Consider the following 17,057-nt stretch of genomic DNA (forward strand, 5'->3'; position numbering starts at 1 on the left):
CAAACGATGGATCCTTTACATTTGTCATTTTGTAATTTGTAGAACTCTGGATAGACTGGGAAAGTTTGAAGGGAGCTATGATAACAGAGGTTAGACCGAAAGAGGCAATTTCCTGCATCCAGAAGGCAATGATTATTTCTATAATGTGATTCTGGCTATTTCTGGGGCTTGGAGGGAACCCAAATAAATCCTCAGGAATCCTCATGGTTTTTGGTTTTTGTTTTGTTTTTCTATGAGAAAACCTTGCATTTAATAATTCTAGATTTTCTATAGTTGGTTGTTTAACAAGCGGCTAAAACAATTTTTGTTTATAAAATAGATTTGGATGTGGATAATACAGACGTAAGATTTTTGGAAAATTAATGACAAAGGATGATTTGATAGCCCTAAAATAAGAAGCTGAGCAAGAGGAAAATACAGTTTTCCCAGAAGAGTAACAAGGCATACCTGAAACCCTCCAGAAAGTGGGCAGCTTCTTAAAAGTCAGTTTAAATGTAAAAGCTGACTGCATAGTGACTCTTATGTCTTATTAAAACACAACCCTTATTTATAAATTGATAAAAATTTATTAAGACTCCGTGTTGAAATTTTTTCTGTTTCATTGAAAAGACAAGGGCATGTGGGTTTTATGTTACCTATCAGTCTTCCAGGCTTTTGTTCTTCTTCTTTTTTTCTGAGATGGTGTGAGAAGTTGAGAAAAAAGAACTCATCCAGATAATTCCTAGTTACCCAGAGAGGCTGAATGGTAAGTTTTAATAGTTTAAATGCTAATTTTGAAATCTTATGTACTCAACCTTGTAGCTACCATATCCAGTGCTCTTTTTCTTTTTGTGTAGATCCATACTTTCATCTGGTGTCAATTTCCTTCCTCCTTTAACATTTCTTATAGTGTGCATCTGCTAACGATGAATTCTTCCAGCTTATGTATGTCTTAAAGCCCCAGTTTTGAAAAAAGAAAAAATGTTTTCATTGAGTATAGAGTTTTTGATTAACAGTTTTTCTTTCAGTACTTTAAATATGCTGTTCCACTATTTTTTCATTTGCATTGTTTCCTGTGAGAAATCTGCTGCCATTCTTATTTGTCTTCCTTTCTCTTTTTGCCCCTCTTGTGACTGCTTTTAAGAGTGTGTTTCTTTCACTGGTGTCAGTGTTTTGGAGGTTTTTTTTCTTTCATTTTTCTTGTACTTGGTGTTTGAGATTTTTGGAACTGGGAGTATTAGTCTTTATCAAATTTGGAACATTTTTATTATTTCTTCAACCATCTTTTTTTTTCGTTTCCCATCTTCTTTCTTTTGGGGACTTTCATTAGGGAGCACAGATATTAGGGCTGCTTGAAGTTTTGCCACAGTTTACTGATACTCTGACCTTTTTAAAAAAAAAAAAAAAAAAGTCTTTTTTCCCAAAAAAAAAAAAAAAAAAAGTCTTTTTTCCCTCTATTTCTCTATTTTATTTTGGATTTTCTTTTTTTATTGTTGTGTTTTCAAGTTCATTAATGTTTTTCTTCTGCTGTGTCCAATTTGCCATTAATCTCATTTAATGTATTTTTCATCTCACATATTGCAGGAGTTTTTTTTATCTGTAAAAGCTCAAATTGAATGTTTAAAAAATATCTTCCATGTCTCCAATTAAAGTTTTGCCTATGTGGAATATAGTTATAATAACTTTTAATGATCTCATTATAGGTTATATTTTCTTGTTTCTTTACAATCTTGGTAATGTTTTATTGGATGCCAGACATTATGAATATTACCTTACTGGGTGTCAGATATTTTTGTATTTCTATAAATATTTCTAAACTTTTTTCTAGAATACAATTAAGTTACTTGGGAAAGTTTAGTCCTTTTGAATCTTGCTTTTAAGATTTTTTAAGTTGTTTTTTTTTTATGATTTGTTAGGTGGGACTAGAGCAGTGCTCAGCCTAGGGGTATTCTCCACTGCTAAGACAAGAACTATTCTATGCAATTTGGCCAGTGCCCCATGAACAATGAGTTTTTCAACTTTACCTGATAGAAACAAAACTATTCCTGGCCCTGTATGAAGACTAAGGGCAGTTGCTTATAATCCTTTCAGGTTGTTCCTTCTTCAGTTTTAGATACTTTCTTTTCTTTTCTTTTCTTTTTTTTGAGACAGAGTTTCACTGTTGTTGCCCAGGCTGGAGTGCAATGGCATGATCTTGGCTCACCGCAACCTCTGCCTCCTGGGTTCAGGTGGTTCTCCTGCCTCAGCCTCCCAAGCAGCTGGGATTACAGGCACCCACCACGACACCTGGCTATTTTTTTTTTTTTTTTGTATTTTTAGTAGAGATGGGGTTTCACCACATTGGCCAGGCTGGTCTCGAACTCCTGACCTCAGGTGATCCACCCACCTCGGCCTTCCAAAGTGCTGGGATTACAGGCATGAGCCCTTAAGCCTGTTCTAGATAATTTCTTCACACACATACTGATTAGTGCCCAGGTGAATACTGTGCATACAATTATAGACCTTTGCTTGCAGAAAGTCCCATTTGAAATCTTTGTATTGTTTTGAGTGATACTGAGTGATTACTTTTTCAGATCTTGAGTTGACACCTTAGGGCAGTGGTTTCCAACATGTGGTTGCTAGTCAATGGTATCAGTATCACCTGGGAATTTATTACAAATGCAAATTATTAGGTCACAATTCAGACATACAGTATTGGAAACTCAGGGTGAGGAGGCATAATGTAGAGCCAGCAATATGTCTATTAACAAGCCCTCTGGATAAATCTGTTAAGTGCTAAAGTTTGAGAACCAGTGCTTTAGAATCACAGTTTGAGTAAGTGGGGGAAGGAGTCTTAGAAAACACTGTAAGTGCCTTCGAATCCTTATAATCAGGCAGCTGCCAATCTCACCTGCACCCAGGTTGGCCCTAATCAGGCAGATAATTGAAGACAGAGTTACTTAAGCTGAAGAGAATATAGGGAATAGAAAACATCTTCTCGGAAAGTTTTTTGGTTAGAAAAATTCTTTCCAAATCCCCTCCCCGCTTATAGCAGAGGGAGTATGGGAGATATGAGAAAGTTCAGCACTAACAGTAACTAATTCTATTGTGCATGTAAAGTTTTCGAGGCAAATAAGCTAAGGGACTGCCCAGGGACCATGTCCCTAGCCTTTGGGATTTCTTAGTTCCTGGTGCCATGTCTGGTAAACAGGCTATTGGCTCCACAGGGGGAAGTTGGCAGCATCAATAAAGAGGAGAGGAGTCCATGCCATAGGGCAGCATGTATTGGACAAGAGTTGCAAAAATGTTGGGCAAAAGCATTTTTCCGGAGAAAAATGGCCATTTAACAGCAGTGGGCCAGCTTCCCAGACAGGCAGATTTGTCTAAAAGGACTCACTCTTGCCTCTTGATCTGTCTCCCTTGGCCACATGATGGCCCCTCCTCTCCTGTCATTCAAGCATGAGACAAGAAGAACAGAGAAAAGGAGACAAAAGTTACTACTCTCTTTGTTTCTGTAAATAGTTTGTTTCTTCCCACAGGGTAAAATTATTCATTTTAAAATAATGGGGCTCTCTGGCTGGGCACGACGCCTCACGCCTGTAATCCCAGCACTTTGGAACTCTGAGGTGGGCAGATCACGAGGTCAGGAGATCCAGACCATGCTGGCTAACACGGTGAAACTCCATCTCTACTAAAAAATTAGCCGGGCATGGTGGCGGGTGCCTGTAGTCCCAGCTACTCGGGAGGCTGAGGCAGGAGAATGGCGTGATCCCGGGAGGCGGAGCTTGCAGTGAGCCGAGATTGCACCGCTGCACTCCAGCCTGGGGGACAGAGCGAGACTCCATCTCAAAAAAAAAAAAAAAAAAAAAATGGGACTGTCCTTGATCAGACCCTAATTTAGGAAGGAAAGATTGGTAACCTGAGAAACACCTTGTATAGTGCAAGAAAGTGATGTAATATATATAAAATAAATGGATTTTACTAATGGCTGGATGATATATGCATCCCCAATTGATATAATTGCCCGCCCCAAAGTTGTAAGTACTTAGGAACTGAATAAATAGCTACCATATATCATTCCCCCATAGAGCTGTTTACTCCCCTAGCTGGTGCTCATTTACCCTAATCTCTAGGCTCAGCCCAGCCACTCCCAAGGCTATGGTGTCAATGCAGTTTGAACTGTCCTCATTTGTTCACATACTTCATTTTTCTATAATCTTTTATGATGATCTACTAAGAGCCAAACTTGTAGGAGGTACAGGAGACATAAAACAAGAAGTATCCTTGCTGCTTTCAAAGGAGACAGCCATGCAAAAATGCAAAGGATACTCTCTGTGTATCAGGAGTCCTGAGCCAGTGGCTCTTTATTGCTTTGGCAAGGTATGTACAGCCTCTTTTGCCTGGGTACAGTCACTGAACTCTGCACATGTTCCCTGTAACCAAGTCTGCCTTCATCTCCTGTCCCCACATTCCCTCACCTCACCACCACCATAATCAAGTTCTTACCTTAGAGCCCTGTCTTAAAGGTTACTATAGTATGATTATTGTGATTTAATGACTAATATTAATAAGCCATTTGATATATGCCAACAGTCTCTAAGGGCTTACCATTAATTCATCTAATACCTCAACTCATTTAATTCTCACAACAACCTGATGAGAGACTATCTCCATTTGCAGATGAAGAAGTTGAGGTATGGAGAATTTAGACAATCCCCATTCCTGCCTTGCAGTGACAGTCTCCTCTGGTTGTTGGAGTTTGGGGACATGCAGATTTCCATGTCTAAGTGTATATTTTCTTGCTTCTGCAATCACTCATTGTCTGCCTAGAAGAATACTAGTTGCAAACAAGAAACTGTACCTTAGCTAGGTCCTGGTGTGTATTTTATTACACCTGGGTTGTTTGTCTTCTTCTAGAATGTGAGTCACTTAACAGCAGGAATCATTTGGCATGTACTTGATACCTAATAAATATTATTTTTTTTCTCCCCATAGTAGATACTGATTGAAGGTGTCATAAATGCTGCTGGACCTTCACATAGTACCAGCGTTATTTGGCAGCTTTGTCTGGTTCAGCATTCTTACATTTAAATGAATCAGGTAGGCTAAGGGTAAGACAAGAGGGAGTGGTGGGGCCTAAGATACACTGGAGAGTATATGTCTAATTAATGGAGGTAGCTGCTGTTCACTTCCAGCTAATTGCTGCCATGCAAAAACGATGATGACCCCATGTTGCCAAATTTTCTAGTTGTTCAAGACAAGTCAGGGATCTGGATTATTATGTAAAATTTGTCTATTTAAAAAACACTGTGCTGATCCCAGAAAATCCAAGGTCCAAATTTTTTTTTCTTTTTTTTTCTTTCTTTCTTTTTTTTTTTGGAGACAGAGTCTCATTCTGTCACCCAGGCTGGAGTGCAATGGCACGGTCTAGGCTCACTGCAACCTCTGCCTCCTGGGTTCAAGCAATTCTCCTGCCTCAGCCTCCCGAGTAGCTGGGACTACAGGTGTGTGCCACCACGCCCGGCTAATTTTTGTATTTTTAGTAGAGATGGAGTTTCACTATGTTGGCCAGGCTGGTTTCCAACTCCTGACCTCGTGATCCACCCGCCTTGGCCTCCCAAAGTGCTGGGATTACAGGCGCAAGCCACTGCGCCTGGCCCTGAGGTCCAAATTTTCTATATGAATTCCACATGTTTTACTTTGTAAGAAAGGTAAATCACAGTTTTGTTTATAGATGATTTATTATATAAAGACACACAAATTGAGCACTCAAAAACAGTAGTTTATGATGATATCCAGTAACAGACCAGATCAGATGAAGCCGTCATGAAACCAGTAAATGGGATACATTCAGATGAGTCAACTTACAGGCAAAGATTTCAAAAGGAGAGAGAACGAGCTAGAGAAAAATGGTGACCAATGAGAACACCTCTGGAATGATGGATAAAATCTAGAAAATCTCCACACTGCCCAAACAGGGCATTCTTTCACTAAAGTGGCTGTTCATAGGATATAGCTAAGAAAGTGTGATGCTTTGTCATTGTGGTGTCAAAATGGCAGGGTGGCAACTTTATCTGTTTTGGAGTTAGAGGGAATGTCCTTGTTGAGTTGCTTCTTGGGGCATCTGCTGCTTTGTGGAAATGTTTTCTAGAAACTCCTTTTGCCTGCAGTCACACCCGTAATCGTTATTAATGTTTACTACAAGCCCACAACAGTACACAAGGTTTGAAAGAATAATTTTTCACAAGGATGATTTTGAAAATATCATACATTCATATGAAATGCGTTAAGATTGTTTTGAAGGATGGCACCATCTTCAGGAGAATGAGAAGCATTTGCTGATTCTCTGTTTCTTCAACACCTGTTATGCACTAGGCATGGTCATAAGTAACTTCTGAGGAACAACAGGTAAGAAGAGATAAAAGTGCTGTCTATCTTTTCAGAAATGTACAGTTGGCTTGAGAAGAAAACATAGCCAGCCACAGGGGAGCAAGCTCAAAGAAGTTGCACAATGAGAAGGAGGAGATGAGAGAAATCAGAGAAGGAAGCAAGCATTCTGACTTTTGACTGAGAGTCTCTGCCAGTTTTGCGTCACATATGAACACTTATTTACTTTGCACACTATTGCAATCTGTAACATTGCAAAACATAAAGTCAAATATTCTCCCCTTGTTTTAATACTTAACAAGACCTCAGCCTTATTAGCTTTTACCAACTATTATGAAAACTTAATATGGCCTCCAAGTAACATCATTCTCAGACCATATTCCTAATTGTGAATATTGTCCCTAGATTGGACCTAGGTTAAAACATTAGATATTAGTATGAAAAGGAGAATTATAACCAAATAAAAACCAGAAAGATCCCACATCTTAGAAATGAAGATGTGCATCTGTTTAAGCACATGGCTTTATAGTAAAATCTGTGGCTACCATACAGGAGATGAACTATAATGACTCTCTTTATAGCTCTATCTATCTATATATTTGCTATAACATATATTAAGATGAATAACTGACCAACATAGAAATATATAAATGGGAATTTTAAATTCACTTTCACATCTAGTTCACAAAAATACAAAATGAAAATTAATTTTGTGCTTTAGAAAGTTTATTGCCAAGGATATTTTTAAGGCGGTAAACACCATTTGTAGTAAGCAGACTAATATCTTCCCTCAAAGATGTCTCCATTCAAATTCCCAGAACTGTGACATGGCAATATGTTAGGTTACATGGCATGACAAAGGGAAATTAAGGGTTCAAATGGAATTAAGGCTGCTAATCAGCTAAATATATTTATTTTATTTTATTTTATTTTATTTTTTTGAGACGGAGTTTTGCTCTTGTTGCCCAGGCTGGAGTGCAATAGCATGATCTCAGCTCACCGCAACCTCCACCTCCCAGGTTCAAGCGATTCTCCTGACTCAGCCTCCCAAGTAGCTGGGATTACAGGCATGTGCCACCGTGCCTGGCTAATTTTGTATTTTTAGTAGAGATGGAGTTTCTCAATGTTGGTCAGGCTGGTCTCAAACTCCTTACCTCAGGTGATCCACCTGCCTCAGCCTCCCAAAGTGTTGGGATTATAGGCGTGAGCCACTGCACTTGGCCTAATAAACTAAATTTAAAATAGAGAGATTATTCTGGATTATTCACATGGACCCTATGGATCACAAAGGTCCTTAAAATTGGAAGGAGACAGAAGAGAGAGTCAGAGGGAGATCTGACTATGAAAGAAAGGCACAGGAGACACAATATTTCCAGCTTTGTGGATGGAGGAAGCGGGTCTCTAGAAGTTGTAATACAGCTTTGTGGATGGAGGAAGCGGGTCTCTAGAGATTGTAATACGCAAGAAAACATCCTCTCCTAGAGTCTCCAGAAAGGACTGCAATGCTGCCACCACCTCGTTGTTTGCCCAGCTTGTGCTGAACTTCTGACCTACAGAATTGTGGGGTAATAAGTTTGTATTATTGTAAGTGAATAAATTTTTGATAGTTTGTTATGGCAGTGGGTAGAAAATTAATACACCTTAAAATTAGTCAATTTTGTCAAATTAGACTTGTTTTGAAGTGTTAATAAAATTCACCTAAAACACGGTAGATTTCTGCTTCTGACTATGAGAAAGTATTTAATAATAAAGTTCAAAATTAATCTTTTGCCATAAATAGAAAACTGGATGAAATATATGAAAAGCCAGTTGTAAACATCAGACAGGACTGTGACACGCTAAGGAAGGAAAACAAATGAAGTAAGCCCTATAATCATACCCACTTTCTGCTGTAGAAAGCAGAACATCAAATGAGGTAAGCCTTACAAATCAGGTAAGCCCACATACACCATATTTCTATAATATAGAAATGGAGAACTCAAAATATGTTCACAATATTGCTGAGTTGAGGAGATTGGAGAAACCAAGGCAGCCAGAATTTGTGAGGCAGCAGTAATGGTGAATAAGGAACTATGCAGAGAAAGAGCACCAGAAACGTTTATAGGGATGTGCTTGAACCTTTGGGTAAAGAACAATTTGCACATGTTTAGTCTAAAACCCAAAGAGACTAGACAATAAAAACTGCTAAGGAATAAATGATCATAGGGGAGCTTTATAAGCCCAATAATTCCCTAAGCTTTGTTCACAACAGCCAGCCTGAAGAATCTTCATTGAATTCATGAAACATTCCATAGATCCTCCAGAAGGGTTACACCCTAGTAGCAGGGCTAAATCAACCATAGAATAAAGGCTCTTGTGGGATTACTCTAAAGAATAAAAATAAGCATTCTAATTAGCAAACTGTTTCACAAATAAATATTCTCCAGGTCAAAGTTCAAAATTCTTTCAAGATCTCACACTCAGCAACATAAAATTCACAATATCTTACATAAAGTAAAACATTACACATACAAAGAAACAGGAAAATGTGATCTGTTACCCAAGAACAGGATAATGTGCTCCATTACCAAGAAAAAAATCAGAAACCTACATAGACCAAGAAATGGCAGAGATGATGGAATTATGAGGCATGGATGCTAAATCAGCTATTCTAAATCTGTCTGATTTGTTTGTGAATTTAAAAGAAAATGTGAACATAATGAGAGAGAGGAAAGATATGGAAAGAACAAAATGAAACTTCTAAAGATGAAAACTACAATATATAAAATGAAAAAATGTACAGGCTAGGATAGCAGCAGATTAGACAGTAAAAATAAAAGTTAGCGGACTTGAAAACATAACAATAAAATAACATGAAATGAAGTCCAGAGAGGAAAGAAATACTGGAGACCACGAAGAGAGCCTCAGTGATTTTGACCTGTCATTGATGTCCCAGAATGCAAGCAGGAGAAAGAAAATTATTTGAAGGAATAATGACTAAAAATTTTACAAATATAATGAATGCTATATACATACATATCTAAGAAGCTCAAAAAACCCTAAGAAATCAAATGAACACAAAACCCAATAAACAGTAATAAATAGTTTGGATATTTGTCCCCTGCAAATCTTATGTCAAAATGTAATGGGAGGTGGTGACTAGTGGTGTAGTGGGTTTTGGGTCATGGAAGCAGATCCTTCATGAATGGCTTGGTGCCCTCCCTGCAGTAATGAGTCAGTTCTTGCTCTGTTAGTTCTTGTGAGTTCTGATTCTTAAGAGCCTCGCACCTCCTCCTCTCTTGCTCACTTTCTTGCCATGTGACACAACTGCTCCTCCTTTGCCTTCCATCATGACTGTAAGCTTCCTAAGGCCCTCAACAGAAGCAGATGTTGCTGTCATGCCTTTTGTACAGCCTGCAAAACCATGAGCCATGTAAACCTCTTTCCTTTATAAATTACCCAGCTTCAGGTATTCCTTTATAGCAACACTAATGGACTAACACAATTACCAAAATTTGAATTGAACAACCAAGTAACCAATAAATCAAAGAAGAAATCACAAGAAAGAGTAGAAAATATTGTGAACAGGCCAGGCATGGTGGCTCACACCTGTAATCCTAGCACTTTGGGAGGCCGAGGCAAGCAGATCACTTGAGGTCAGGAATTCAAGACCAACCTGGCCAACATGGTGAAAAGCAAATTAAATCCAAAGTAAAAAATAAAGGAAATAAATTAAGAACAGAAATCAGTAAAATATACAATGAACAAACAAAATGAAAATATCTGCTGTTTTGAAAAACACAATAAAATGCATAACATTTAAAAAAATGTATAAAATTGATAGTTCACGACCATCAAGAAAAAAATAAGACGAATTATCAGTATCAGGAATGCAAGAAGGAATATCATGAGAGATCCTACAGACATTCAAATGATAGTAAGGAAATGTGAATACATTTATACCAATAAATATGGTAACTAAAGTGAAATGAACAAATTCCTTGGAAGACACAAATGTGCCTGGCTTGTTTCATTTAAGATAATGACCTGCAGTTCCCTCCATGTTGCTGCAAAAGACATGATTTCATTCTCGTTTAAGGCTAAATAGCATCCCATTGTATATGTACACCAACTTTTCTTTAACCATTTGTACATTTATGGACACAGGTTGATTTCATGTCTTTGCTATTGTGGATAGTGCTGCAATAAACATACAAGTGCAGGTAACTTTTTGATACATAGATTTCTTTTTCCTTGAGTAGAGGCCTAGTGGTGGGACTGCTGCATTGAATGATAGCTATATTTTTAGTTATTTGAAAAATCTCTATACTGTTTTCTATATAGGCTGTATTAATTTACGTTCCCACCAACAGTGTGTAAGAGTTCCCTTTTCTCTGCATCCTTACCAACATGTTTTTTTTTTTTTTTTTTTTTTGTCTTTTTAATAGCCATTCTGATTAGGATAAAATAATATCTCATTGTGGTTTTGATTAGCATTTCTCTGATGATTAGTGGTATTGAGCAATGTTGAATATGTCCACCATTTTCATGTTTTCTTTTGCAAAATGTCCATTCATCTCCTTCGCCCACATTTTAATGGGATTATTTGGGAGTTTTGTGTAGTTGTTTGAGTTCCTTCTATATTCTGGATGTTAGTCCCTGTCAGATGAATAGTTTGCAAATATTTTATCTATTCAACAGGTTATCTCTTCACTCTGTTGATTGTTTCTTTTTATGTGCAAAGACTTTTTAGTTTAAGTCCCATTTGTTGATTTTGTTTTTGTTTCCTGTGTTTTTGTGGTCATAGTCATAAATTCTTTGCTTAGACCAATGTCCAGAAGAGTTTTTCCTAGGTTTTCTTCTTCTAATATTTTTATAGTTTTTATATCTAATGTTTAAGTCCTTAATCCATCTGAGATGACTTTTGTATTAATATATGGTGAGAACAGGGGTCCAGTTTCACTTTTCTGTGTACAACTATCTAATTTTTCCAGCACCATTTATTGAAAAGAGTGTCCTTTCTCAAATGCATGTTACTAGTACCTTTTTCAAAGATCAGTTGGCTGTAAATATGTGGCTTTATTTCTGGGTTCTATATCCTGTTTCATTGATCTATGTATCTATTTCTTATTATTATTATACTTTTCCTGGGATACATGTGCAGAACGTGCATGTTTGTTACATAGGTATACATGTGCCATGGTGGTTTGCTGCACTCATCAACCCGTCATCTACATTAGGTATTTCTCCTAATGCTATCCCTCCCCTATCTCCTCCCACCCCTCAACAGGCCCTGGTGTGTGATGTTCCACTCCCTGTGTCCATGAGTTCTCATTGTTCAACTCCCACTTATGAGTGAGAACATGCGGTGTTTGGTTTTCTGTTCTTGTGATAGTTTACTGAGAATGATGGTTTCCAGCTTCATCCACATCCCTGCAGGGGACATGAACTCATCCTTTTTTATGGCTGCATAGTATTCCATGGTATAAAATGTGCCACATTTTCTTTATCCAGTTTATCATTGATGGGCATTTGGGTTGGTTCCACATCTTTGCTATTGTGAATAGTGCTGCAATAAACATATGTGTGCATGTATCTTTATAGCAGAATGATTTATAATCCTTCGGATATATACCAGTAATGGGATTGCTGGGTCAAGTGGTATTTCTAGTTCTAGATCCTTGAGGAATCACCACACTGTCTTCCACAATGGTTAAACTAGTTTACAGTCCCACCAACAGTGTAAAAGTGTTCCTATTTCTCCACATCCTCTCCAGCATCTGTTGTTTCCTGACTTTTTAATGATCACCATTCTAACTGGCGTGAGGTGGTATCTCACTGTGGTTTTGATTTGCATTTATCTAATGACCGGTGATGATGAGCTTTTTTTCATCTGTTTGTTGGCCACATAAATATCGTCTTTTGAGAAGTGTCTGTTCACATCCTTTGTCCACTTTTTGATGAGGTTGCTTTTTTCTTGTAAATTTGTTTAAGTTCCTTGTAGATTCTGGATATTAGCCATTTGTCAGATGGATAGATTGCAAAAATTTTTTCTCATTCTGTATCTTGCATGTTCACTCTGATGATGGTTTCTTTTGCTGTGCAGAAGCTTTTTAGTTTAATTAGGTCCCATTCATTAATCTTGGCTTTTGTTGCCATTGCTTTTGGTGTTTTCGTCATGAAGTCTTTGCCCATGCCTAGGTCCTGAATGGTATTGCTTAGGTTTTCTTCTAGGGTTTTTGTGGTTTTAGGTCTTCCATTTACGTCTTTAATCCATCTTGAGTTAATTTTTGTATAAGGTATAAGGAAGGGGTCCAGTTTCAGTTTTCTGCATGTGGTTAGCCGGTTTTCCCAACACCATTTATTAAATAGGGAATCCTTTCCCCATTGCTTGTTTTTGTCAGGTTTGTCAGAGATCAGATGGTTGTAGATGTGTGGCATTATTTCTGAGGCCTCTGTTCTGTTGCATTGGTCTATATCTCTGTTTTGGTACCAGTTGCATGCTGTTTTGGTTACTGTAGCCTTGTATTATAGTTTGTTTGTTCTTTTTGCTTAGGATTGTCTTGGCTATTCAGGCTCTTTTTTGGTTCCATATGAAATTTAAAGTAGTTTTTTTCTAATTCTGTGAAGAAAGTCACTGGTAGCTTTTTGGGGACAGCATTGAATCTATAAATTACTTTGGGCAGTATGGCCGTTTTCATGATATTGATTCTTCCTCTCCATGAGCATGGAATGTTTTTCCATTTGTTTGTGTCCTCTTTTATTTCGTTGACCAGTGGTTTGTAGTTCTTCTTGAAGAGGTCCTTCACATCCCTGGTAAGTTGTATTCATAGGTATTTTATTCTCTTTGTAGCAATTGTGAATGGGAGTTCATTCATGATTTGGCTCTCTGTCTATTATTGTGTATAGAAATGGTTGTAATCTTTACACATACAAGATTTGGTATCCTGAGACTTTGCTGAAGTTGCTTATCAGCTTAAGGAGATTTTGGGCTGAGACGATGGGGTTTTCTAAATATACAGTCATGTCATCTGTAAACAGAAACAATTTGACTTCCTGTCTTCCTATTTGAATACCCTTTATTTCTTTCTTTTGCCTTATTGCATTGGTCATAACTTCCAAAACTATGTTGAATAGGAGTGGAGAAAGAGGGCATCCTTGTCTTGTGCCAGTTTTCAAAGTGGATGCTTCCAGCTTTTGCCCATTCAGTATGATATTGGCTGTGGGTTTGTCATAAATAGCTCTTATTATTTTCAGATACGTTTCATCTATACGTAGTTTATTGAGAGTTTTTAGCATAAAGGCTTGTTGCATTTTATTGAAGGCCTTTTTTGCATCTATTGAGATAATCATGTGGTTTTTGTCATTGGTTCTGTTTATGTGATGGATAACATTTATTGATTTGCATATGTTGAACCAGCCTTGCATCCCAGGGATGAAGCCAACTTGATCATGGTGGATAAGCTTTTTGATATGCTGCTGGATTTGGTTTGCCAGTATTTTATTGAGGATTTTTGCATTGATGTTCATTAGGGATATTGGCCTGAAATTTTCTTTTTTTGTTGTGTCTCTGCCAGGTTTTGGTATCAGGATGATGCTGTCCTCATGAGTTAGGGAGGAGTCCCTCTTTTCCTGTTGTTTGGAATAGTTTCAGAAGGAATGGTACCAGCTCCTCCTTGTACCTCTGGTAGAATTCAGCTGTGAATCTGTCTGGTCCTGGACTTTTTTTGGTTGGTAGGCTATTAATTACTGCCTCAATTTCAGAACTTGTTATTGGTCTATTCAGGGATTTGACTTCTTCCTGGTTTAGTCTTGGGAGGGTGTATGTGTCCAGGAATTTGTCTGTTTCTTCTAGATTTTCTAGTTTATTTGCATAGAGGTATTTATACTATTCTCTGATGGTAGTTTGTATTTCTGTGGGATCGGTGGTGATATCCCCTTTATCACTTTTTATTGTGTTTATTTGATTCCTCTCTCTTTTCTTCTTTATTAGTCTGGCTAGCAGTCTTATCTATTTTGTTGATCTTTTAAAAAAACCAGCTCCTGGATTGATTGATTTTTTGAAGGGTTTTTTATGTCTCTATCTCTGTCAGTTCTGCTCTGATCTTAGTTATTTGTTGTCTTCTGCTAGCTTTTGAATTTGTTTGCTCTTGCTTCTCTAATTCTTTTAATTGTGATGTTAGGGTGTCGATATTTGATCTTTCCTGCTTTCTCCTGTGGGCACTTAGTGCTATGAATTTCCCTGTAAACACTGCTTTAGCTGTGTCCCAGAGATTCTGGTACATTGTGTCTTTGTTCTCATTGGTTTCAAATAACTTATTTATTTTTGCCTTAATTTTGTTATTTACCCAGTAGTCATTCAAGAGCAGGTTGTACAGTTTCCATGTAGTTGTACGGTTTTGAGTGAGTTTCTTTGTACTGAGTTTGATTGCACTGTGGTCTGAGAGACAGTTTGTTATGATTTCCATTCTTTTGCATTTGCTGAGGAGTGTTTTACTTCCAATTATATGGTCAATTTTAGAATAAGTGTGATGTAGTGCTGAGAAGAATGTATATTCTGTTAATTTGGTGTGGAGAATTCTGTAGGTGTCTATTAGGTCTACTTGGTCCAGAGCTGAGTTCAAATCCTGAATATCCTTGTTAATTTTCTGTCTCGTTGATCTGTCTAATATTGACAGTGGGGTGTTAAAATCTCCCACTACTATTGTTTGAGGATCTAAGTCTCTTTGTAGGACTCTTAAGAACTTGCTTTATGAATCTGGGTGCTCCTATATTGGGTGCATACATATTTAGGATAGTTAGCTCTTCTTGTTGCATTGATCCCTTTACCATTATGTAATGCCCTTCTATGTCTTTGTTGATCTCTGTTGGTTTAAAGTCTGTTTTATCAGAGACTAGGATTGCAACCCCCGCTTTTTTTCCTTACAATTTACTTGGTAAATATTCCTCCATCCCTTTATTTTGAGCCTATGTGTGTCTTTGCACATAAGATGGGTCTCCTGAATACAGTGCACTGATGGGTCTTGACTTTGTATCCAATTTGCCAGTCTGTGTCTCTTAATTAGGGCATTTAGCCCATTTACATTTAAGGTTAATATTGTTTTGTGTGAATTTGATCATGCCATTATGATGCTAGCTGTTTATTTTGCCCATTAATTGATGCAGTTTCTTCATAGTGTTGATGGTCTTTACAATTTGGTATGTTTTTGCAGTACCTGGTACTGGTTTTTCCTTTCCATATTTAGTGCTTCCTTCAGGAGCTCTTGTAAGGCAGGCTTGATGGTGACAAAATCTCTCAGCATTTGCTTGTCTGTAAAGGATTTTATTTCTCCTTTGCTTATGAAGCTTAGTTTGGCTGGATATGAAATTCTGGATTGAAAATTCTTTCTTTAACAATGTTGAATATTGGCCTCCACTCTCTTCTGGCTTCTAGGATTTCTGCAGAGAAACCTACTGTTAGTCTGATGGGCTTCCTGTTGTGAGTAACCCAACCTTTCTCTCTGACTGCCCTTAACATTTTTTCCTTCATTTCAACCTTGGTGAATCTGATGATTATGTGCTTTGGGGTTGCTCTTCTCAAGGAGTATCTTTGTGGTGTTCTCTGTATTTCCTGAATTTGAATGTTTGCCTGTCTTGCTAGGTTGGGGAAGTTCTGGATGATATCCTGAAGAGTGTTTTCTAACTTGGTTCCGTTCTCCCTGTCACTTTCAGGTACACCAATCAAACGTAGCTTTGGTCTTTTCACATAGTTCCATATTTCTAGGAGGCTTTGTTCATTTCTTTTCATTCTTTTTTCTCTTATCTTGTCTTCATGCTTTATTTCATTAAATTGATCTTCAATCCCTGATATCCTTCCTTCTGCTTGATTGATTCAGCTATTGATACTTGTGTATGCTTCATGAAGTACTTGTGCTGTGTTTTTCAGCTTCATTAGGTCATTTATATTCTTCTCTAAATTTTTTATTTTAGTTTGCAATTCCTCCAACCTTTCTTTAAGGTTCTTAGCTTCCTTGTATTGGGTTAGAACATGCTCTTTTAGCTTGAAGGAGTTTGTTATTACCCACCTTCTGAAGCCTACTTCTGTCAATTTGTCTAACTCATTTTCCATCCAGTTTTGTTCCCTTGGTGGCGAGGAGTTGTAATCCTTTGTAGGAGAAGAGCCATTCTGGTTTTTGGAATTTTCAGCCTTTTTGTGCTGGTTTTTCCTCATCTTCATGGATTTATCTACCTTTGGTCTTTGATGCTGGTGACCTTTGGATGGGGTTTCTGTGTGGACGTCCTTTTTGTTGATGTTGATGCTCCTCCTTTCTGTTTGTTAGCTTTCCTTCTAACAGTCAGGCCCCTCTGCTGCAGGTCTGCTGGTGTTTGCTGGAGGTCCACTCCAGACCCTGCTTGCCTGGGTATCACCAATGGAGGCTGCAGAATAGCAGATTGCTGCCTGTTCCTTCCTTTGGAGGCTTTGTCCCAGAGGGGCACCCACCAGATGCCAGCCAGAACTCCCCTGTCTGAGGTGCCTGTCGACCCCTAGTGGGAGTTTTCTCCCAGTCAGGAGGCATGGGGCTCAGGGACCCACTTGAGAAGGCAGTCTGTCCCTCAGCAGAGCTTGAGTTCTTTTCAGAGCCGGCAGGGAGGGATGTGTAAGCTTGCTGAAGCTGTGCCCGCACCTGCCTGTTCTCCCAAGTGCTCTGTCCTAGGGAGATAAGAGTTTGATCTATAAGCCCTTGACTGGGCTG

The sequence above is a fragment of the Rhinopithecus roxellana genome, chromosome 14 (genome assembly GCF_007565055.1).
Source record: "Rhinopithecus roxellana isolate Shanxi Qingling chromosome 14, ASM756505v1, whole genome shotgun sequence".
In the NCBI taxonomy this organism is placed as follows: domain Eukaryota; kingdom Metazoa; phylum Chordata; class Mammalia; order Primates; family Cercopithecidae; genus Rhinopithecus; species Rhinopithecus roxellana.